The following is a 7,568-nucleotide window of genomic DNA, read 5'->3' as shown; positions in this document are numbered from 1 at the left end:
TTGGTGGGACCCCTCCGTGGGCTGGCCCCCAGCCACGCCAAGAGCTGGACGTCGGGCTGTGTGTGTCTGAAGGTGACCGTCACCCTTCTCTCTGGTTCATGAAAAGGAAGGACTGCCCATGCTTCCTAGTAATTAGGGGTTCTGCCTCATGAGAAGAGCTGGGGGCTTCAGGCATGTCACATGTGCCTTTCCCGGTCCTTGCAGAATTGAGCCTCTCACTTCCTCTGTCCTGTGCTCCCATGTGGCCTCCTCAGCCATGAAGCAGGGGCCGTCTTAAGACAGACAGACTCAAACATGGCCTGGAAAAGCTTAGGCCAGGGGCCTGGTTTCAGAGGAACAGCATGGGTGACAGCTCGCCTAGGCCGTCACTCTGCCAGCCCGTCACCGTGGCCCAGCCGGTCTTCTGTCCTCTGTTCCCTACCCCCAAGTCTCCTTATAAATAGAAGCGGTGTGGCCTAAGCCCTTGACCTCCGGCTCTCCACAGTAATCCGCCATCGAGGTGCCGTGTGACGGTCCATGGGGCCCTGTCAGCTGCGCTCGGCCTGTCAGCTGCGCTCGGCCAGATAAGGCCCCACGCTCACGGTCAGCCCCCGAGGCATGTGCTGCTGGCACGTGAGCCCTCCGACTTCCTTCTCTGGGGTCAGTTACAGTGGTAAGTGGCGGGACCACCTCAGCCTGGGCAGCCTGTATCTCCTGAGGCCCGAGCTGCCAGGCCGTCAGGCTGGGAAGGCCATCGGCTCCTGCCTGCTCCATAGAAGTGGCAGGCTTCTGAACGGGCCAAGCTGCAGAACCTGGATGACCGTGTCCCGGGGGAGGGGCCACGGCGGCTGCATAGGCCAGGAGGCTGCCCACCACAGCACCCTGGAACAGTGTGGGCCATGGCAGGCTGGGTTGTTTGGGTCAGTATTTGCTTCATGGAACTTGGGGACAGCTGGAAGGAAAAGGGACGGCAGATCAGGGGAGCCAGGTCATGCTTTGCTTGGCTTTTCCAGACATGAGCATCTGTTGGTACCTCAGATGGCAAGACGCTAATAATGGCTGAGCCTCGGGGTTCTCTGGGCATGTGGAACCCCAGCCACACAGGGACGCCCATAAACCTGCGCCTCATCTGGCAGGAACACCAGCCCCTGCGTGACAACATGGCTGAGCCAGTAGTGCCATGGCGCTATCCACCCCTACCTCAGTGCCTGGTGCTTCCCGTGGCTCTGCTCTCTGCCCTGGCAGCCTCCAGAGGGGTTTCCAGATCAGGGCTCCAGCACTAGCAAAGGGTGTGGACTGCAGGCCGACCTCACTCCGGCCCTGCGGTTTCTATGACTAGAACAGGGTACTTAGCTTCTGGGTGACTTGTGGGGTTCCTCCCTCCCTCCTATGGCGAAGCAGAAGTCAGTGGCTCTCGGGTATGGGGTGCCCTGTGTGAGCTGGGAACAAGCCCAGTGCCTGGCAGAGTTGGTTCTGGGTACTGCTGGCTGCCATTCCCCCGTCACGGGCTTCTGCTGACACCCAGTGAGTTCCCACCTCAGCCTCGGAGTGGGGGCGTCTTCACTTTGGCTGTGGGCCCTCATCAAACCCAGGACCCTGTTGTCTGGGTGAGGCCCCCTCTCTGCAAGGCAGCACTAATACAGGACCTCCCAGTCCGGGACTCGGACTCGAGACTCGGTCCTGCAGAGATGAATCGGGCCCTGGACTGCTGTTAACAAGCAGGTGGCTCACGGACACGTTTGGAACCATACCCTCCACTGCCTAGCACCAGAGAGGTAAAGCTAGCTCCCACGGACATACATGCAGTTAATCCAGGGTACAGGGTCTTTCTGGAATTGCTGAGAAGAGATGGGAGTTAGGCAACTAAGGAAGAAAAAAATGGGAAGGCACTGTGGCCAAGGCCCCACCGTGCAGCCACAGCACCAAGCCCGCAAACAGGGCAGCCGCCCTGTCCTCATCCCGCTGCTGCACAGCCCCTCACGTTCAGTAGTTACAGATCCGTGTGGAAGAGGAGGATCCCCAGCTGCTCCCCGCCCCCCGCCCATTCATTGACTCCTCTTGGTAATTCCTTTGTTTTTTGTTTGTTTTTAAAGAATTATTTTATTTAGCTTTATTTTTTATTTTATTTTTATTTGACCAGAGGTGGAGGAGAGAGAGAATGAGAAGGCAAACCACCAGGTCTGGGACTCAAACTGTGGTCGGCAACGATGTAGTCCAGCGCCCTTTAGGACCATGCCACCTGCTGGCCCCTCTTGGTAATTCCTTTTTTTTTTTTTGGTGAGGTTTTTGCCAGAGACAGAAAGCGAGAAGTCACCCACAGGGGGGACGTCCATGCTGCAGTCCCTTCTCCATTCTCTCAGGATCTTGGGTACGCACGCATACATGCCTGGCGTAAGTTTAACCCGCTGGGTCTGGGACTTGAACCACGGTTGACTACATGGGAGTCCAGCGACATAGCCATTACGACGACTTGTCCCCCTCTTGGTAATTCTAACAGGAGACCTGGCTGACTTCATCGTCTGCCTTTCAGCCAACAGAACCAGCCCAGGTTCCTGCCAGAGATGTTTCCTCCCTGAGGCTCACGGAGCTCCTGGGGGCAGGGATAGGGGTGGTGCAGCCTGGCCCTGTGCCCCCATGGGCCGGGGCTAGGGGGGAGCATCTCCCTCTGCCGTGGTGGTCCAGCGCTGCAGGGCCATCCCCCTCTGCCCTTAAGGGCCAGCACTGCGGGGAGCTATTCTCCTTTGCCCCCTGCCGTCCAGCACTGTGGAGGGGCAACTCCCTCTGCCATGGCCGTCCAGCGCTGTGGGGGGCCATCCCCCTCTGCCTTCACACACCCCTCATTGGCCTGTCTTCCTCATCCCTCATCCCTCATCCCTTGTTTAGTAAGAAAAAGCAATTGGATTGAGAGTGTCAGCGCACAAACAACCATTTTCAAAATGTTCCCTAGGGGAGGTGAGTACTCTACCAAACAGAAAGGGCTCCATGTTGGGTAAGTTTGGGGACAGTGGGTGGGACATTTAGCAGCTCTTAAAGGGCTTTTTTGGACCCTTTAATATGCAAATGTGTCTTGTAAAGCAGTTAGGTGAAGTCTGTTGTTTCCCAAATACTAATATTTTTACTTGGAGCCAAGTTCCTGGAGCTCACCCTGGGAACTGGCCTGGGGCAGCATCACGGGCCAGAGCACAGATGGGCTCCATGTGCATGCCTGTGCGTTGCAGTATGAGAATCATGGCCACTCACCTTGTGCTGAGCTCCTAGCCTAAGCAATTCACTGCCCTGGCTACCTTTGGGCCCAGGAGCGGACACACACCTTCCAGATGAGGAATGAGGCCGAGAGAGGACACATGTGCCCAGGCCGCACAAGTTGATGGCAGAGCAGCGCTGGGAGGGGCTGTGCCTCCGCTCTGCACCTGCGAGGCCTTGGCTGGCTCCCCGGGAGCTCGCCGTTCTCCCCAGGGTCCCAGTCAGAATCCCTGCCCTCCGTGCCACCTCTCCCACCTCGCCAATCAGCCGTCTGTCGGCACACCCTGCTACCTTTGCCCTCGTTCGTGTTTGTGGTCACCATCCTAAACTGCCACCTGGGAGGGTGCTTGGGGCAGAGGCCCTGCCTAGCTAGGGCGCACTGGGTGGACCATGTGCACGTGGGGGCTTGCAACCGTGTTGCCATGATGCTCAGGCCCCATGGAAGCAGCTGGCTCTGTGCCCTCCAGCTGTCTAATCTGCCCTCCCTTTCCTTCACCTCGGAGCCTGGCTTCAAGGCTTTACAAGAGACCCACGAGAGGCCAGGCTACAGCCCCACCAAGGCACCAGTTGCTCCATTGTTCAGCCCTCTGTGCTTAAAAATAGAAGCCCATCTATGCTGCGGCCCTGGCTGGAGATTCTCCGGTTGTCTCCGGACCTAGATGGCCACTGCAGTCTGTGGGAGGTGGGCACCAGCACAGCGCCAGGCAGTGTAGGGCAGGAGCGGGCGGGAGCCGGTGCCCCCTCCTCTGGAGCATGAGCCCCTCCAGCCCCATACCTGCTGAGCCAGAAAGGCTAGCAGGACACTTGGATGGCTGTGGCAACCCACACAGCCACTACGGGCCTTGGGATCTGGTCCCCGGCCAGTCCCCCCACCCCCTGTGTGACCCAGCCTCCTCACCTCAGGGCTGTGCCATATGCTCTGTTCATCCCACCCGCTATCCTGCGAGAGTAGTCGTTTATCCAGCCAAACCCCTGCCCTGCACGGTCAGCTCTCTGAGGGCAGGGGCCTTGTTTGCCTTGACTGCCCTCAGCCCCTGGTGGGACAAGGACTGAGCAAGAGTCAGGAACTATCAGTAAATAACTCCAAGAAAGAAGCCAGGACTTGCTCAAAAGTCAGACCTGGGGCCAGCAGGTGGCATGGTGGGTAAGGTGCTGGACTCCCACATGGCCAACCATGGTTCAAATACCGGACCTGGCTACTTGCTTTCTCACTCTCTTTCTGTCTATCTCTGGTGAATTAATAACAATAATTATTATTAATAAGATTAAATTTAAAAAGCCAGACCCACATAGGAAATGCCCGGGGCAGGGAGAAGGGTCTTAGAGACAGTTCAAGGGTGTGGAGTCAGCCGATGATCCCGAAGCTGTACGGCAGCCCACAGTGGGCCAAGCGCCCGCACACTGCAGTCCTGAGCTGCTGCCCACCCCTTCCCAGCAGGCCTCTGATTCCCACTGTTCGGGAATAGGCTTGCCCAGCCCGAGCAGCTGAGTGAGACGCAGAGTGGACGCAGAGGGACCCCTGAGACTCACTGACTGAAACAAGTCATTTATTCGCCCTCAGCAAGAAAGGAGCAGTGTCATGTGCCACTTGGGGTGTGGGGCAGGGCCTGGCACAGAGTCACTGGGGGCTCATGGGAAAAAGAGAGGCCGGAGCCTTGGCCCCAGCCTAGACACACGTCCACAAGGTCTTTGCCTGGTCCTGGAACTGACCAGCGACTTTCATTTCAAGACTAGGAGACAGAGATGCCCCCCGAAGGGGTTACAGGGCCGCAGGCCCGTTTCCCCACTCAGCCTCGTCCTGGCCTGGGAGGGTGCAGGGCCATAGGAAGGTGCCACCCATGTCCCCCTGGCCTGCGGGGAAGAATGGCTGGTGTACACTCACCCTGCACTGCCGCTTGCTACTCCCTCTCAGGGCTCAGCTGGTTGAAGGGCAGCAGAGGAGGGGGAGCAGGAGGCTGGCAGGCCTGGTTTTGAGTCTGTGGCTGCAGCTGACAAGGGGCTGACTGTGTGCTGATGGACAGCTGAGTGGCGTGGCCAGCAGCAAACATTTCCAGGAGCAGTTAGGTGTTTCAAGTCCTAGGGTGTCCGCTTCCGAGTTGCTTTCATTCTCTTTGTTTTAGGTAACAGACTTGCCAGAACTGTTACTGCACAGGTTCTTAGGTGCTTTGACGGTAAACCTGAATCCTTCCCACCATCCCTCCCACCCAGGGCCCAGGCCCCTGGCTCACGGTGGCCAGGCTCTTGCGTTTACCAAGCAGCAGCATTGACCATTTAACAATCACAATCTCCAAGCCACAGTTGGCCGGAGTCCTCCCCACTATGCCCACTGGGCTCGGGTCCGCAGGCCTGGCCGGCCGCTGGCTCTTTTCTTCAGGATCCTCTTTTTTTCTTTTGGAACCACTCTGGAAACAGGAATAAACTTCTCTAAGACATCAAGCCAAGTGATGTCCTCTCTGCTATGTAGTTGTTAGCTTCACCGATGGCGGGGCCTCTGGCCATCATCCAGAAGCCTTCATTGACATGCCATGCTTCCTGCGTGTGCTCCCCTGCCAGCCCGAGCACAGACACGCACGAGGAGAGGACCCGAGCCAGTCCCACCCCCTGCCTACACCCAGCCCCTCACACCGAGCACAGTGCTGGCTGTGAGACTCGTGCTCAGGGAGGAGGCAGTTTCTCCTGAGCCACAGCCTCCAGCAGAATGGGAGCAAGCAGAGGCGAAGAAGCCCAGCATTCAGGGCGAGAGACCACAGCTCAGCATCCCCCTTAAATACAAAGGGCATCGAGACCCACAGCAGAGAGGGGTCCATTCAACAAGGAGAACGTATTGGTTGAGGTCATGTGTGTGAGGCCGGCCGGTCGAGGCGCTGGGTCCCATGTGGCTGACTGTTTCAAGTGCTGGACCCAGTGGCTTGAAAAACACACCAGGTGTGTGTGTGTGTGTGCATGCGTGCCCCAAATCCCGAGAGGAGCACGGAGGAGAAGGGATTGCAGTCGGCCATCCCCCGGGGGTGGTTTCTCACTCTCCTTTACTCTCTCCTCTGGCGAGCACACATGCCCTATGGCAAAAATCAAGGGGAAAACAAATGATGGGGTGGTCACTTAACCTCTCCGAGCCCCGGTTTCATCGTCTGTAAAGGGGGGTCCAGCCCTCCCCTCATCTAGATCTGCCGCGGAGTAAACGAGCTGCTGTGTACAAACCATGTTATTACCACTGTCATCCTTGTTTGCTGACAGAGCAGAACGCCGAGCTTCGAGCATTCCTGACCCGTGACTCTTCAACATGACCCCTGGACTCAGTGGTGTGGTGTGTGGCTGCAGCCAGGCTGGGCGTCTGCAAGGACAGCGAAGTGACTTGCTCTTTTAGCTGGTTATTCTCCAAAACGAAGGAGGTAGCTGTCCAGAGGCCAAACCTTTCTGAGAGCATCACAGCGTAGGGGTCTTCCTCCTCAGAGATGCGACAGGCCTGCTTGAGTGAAAAGCACCCGCCGACTGAGGTGAATAGCCGTGGTCAGACTTGCTGTGGTAAGTGTCTTCACGTACCCGTCCATGCAACCAGTGGTCACTGAAAGGCGTTGGAACGTGGGTCCCTCCGGTCCCTGAAGTCCCGAGGAGTGGCAGGGACACACAGTCCGTTTCAGGCTTCCACGTGTCCACGGAAAGATGGTCCCTAGAGCTCAAAGGTGTCGGCCGGCAGGCCCTGCCTCCTCCCCCAGAGGCTGCTCACAGAGATCTGTCCCTAATTGCCTTCTGGTCCCTAAGGCCCTCTGCGTACTTTTCCGCAGTGGAATGGTACCTGTGAAGGTGAGGCACTTTCAGCATCTCATGTCACAGTGAGGTCTCTCAGAATGCACAGAGCCTGGGATTAGAGCTGCCAGTACAAAGCAGTGAAAAGTGCTCCGAGGAAGCCTCTAGTCTGGTCTCCATCGTGGTGGTGAGCCTTGGCATGATGATGGTGTCCATCTCCTGCCTCCTCAGTAAGAGAAGAATGTTCATAGGGCTTCTCTGCAGCTACCTTTCTGTTTGATGGTTTATCTCACTCAGGAAGAGCAAGCATTTGGTACCTAAGAAGCTGCCTGGGGACTCTGAGAAGACAGAGGGCCCAGCTCTACCCACTTGGTCATTTAATGCTGATCAGGGCATGAGAGGGTCTTTCCTGAGTAGACAAAGTCGTTCTAATCTAAAAGGCAATTTAATTTCCAGTTAGAATCTTAATTAAAGATATTTATTTTGTCTCACTGCTAAACTGCTGTCAAGAACAAATAGAACATTCAGAGTACACTCGCCTTAGCTGCCTGGTTACAGGAAGCAGGACCTTGGGGACCTATGCTATGGTGATCCGTTACTAC

The sequence above is a fragment of the Tupaia chinensis genome, unplaced genomic scaffold, assembly GCF_000334495.1.
Source record: "Tupaia chinensis unplaced genomic scaffold, TupChi_1.0 Scaffold143602_1, whole genome shotgun sequence".
Taxonomy (NCBI): Eukaryota; Metazoa; Chordata; class Mammalia; order Scandentia; family Tupaiidae; genus Tupaia; species Tupaia belangeri.
Note: the sequence above shows the minus strand (reverse complement) of the source record.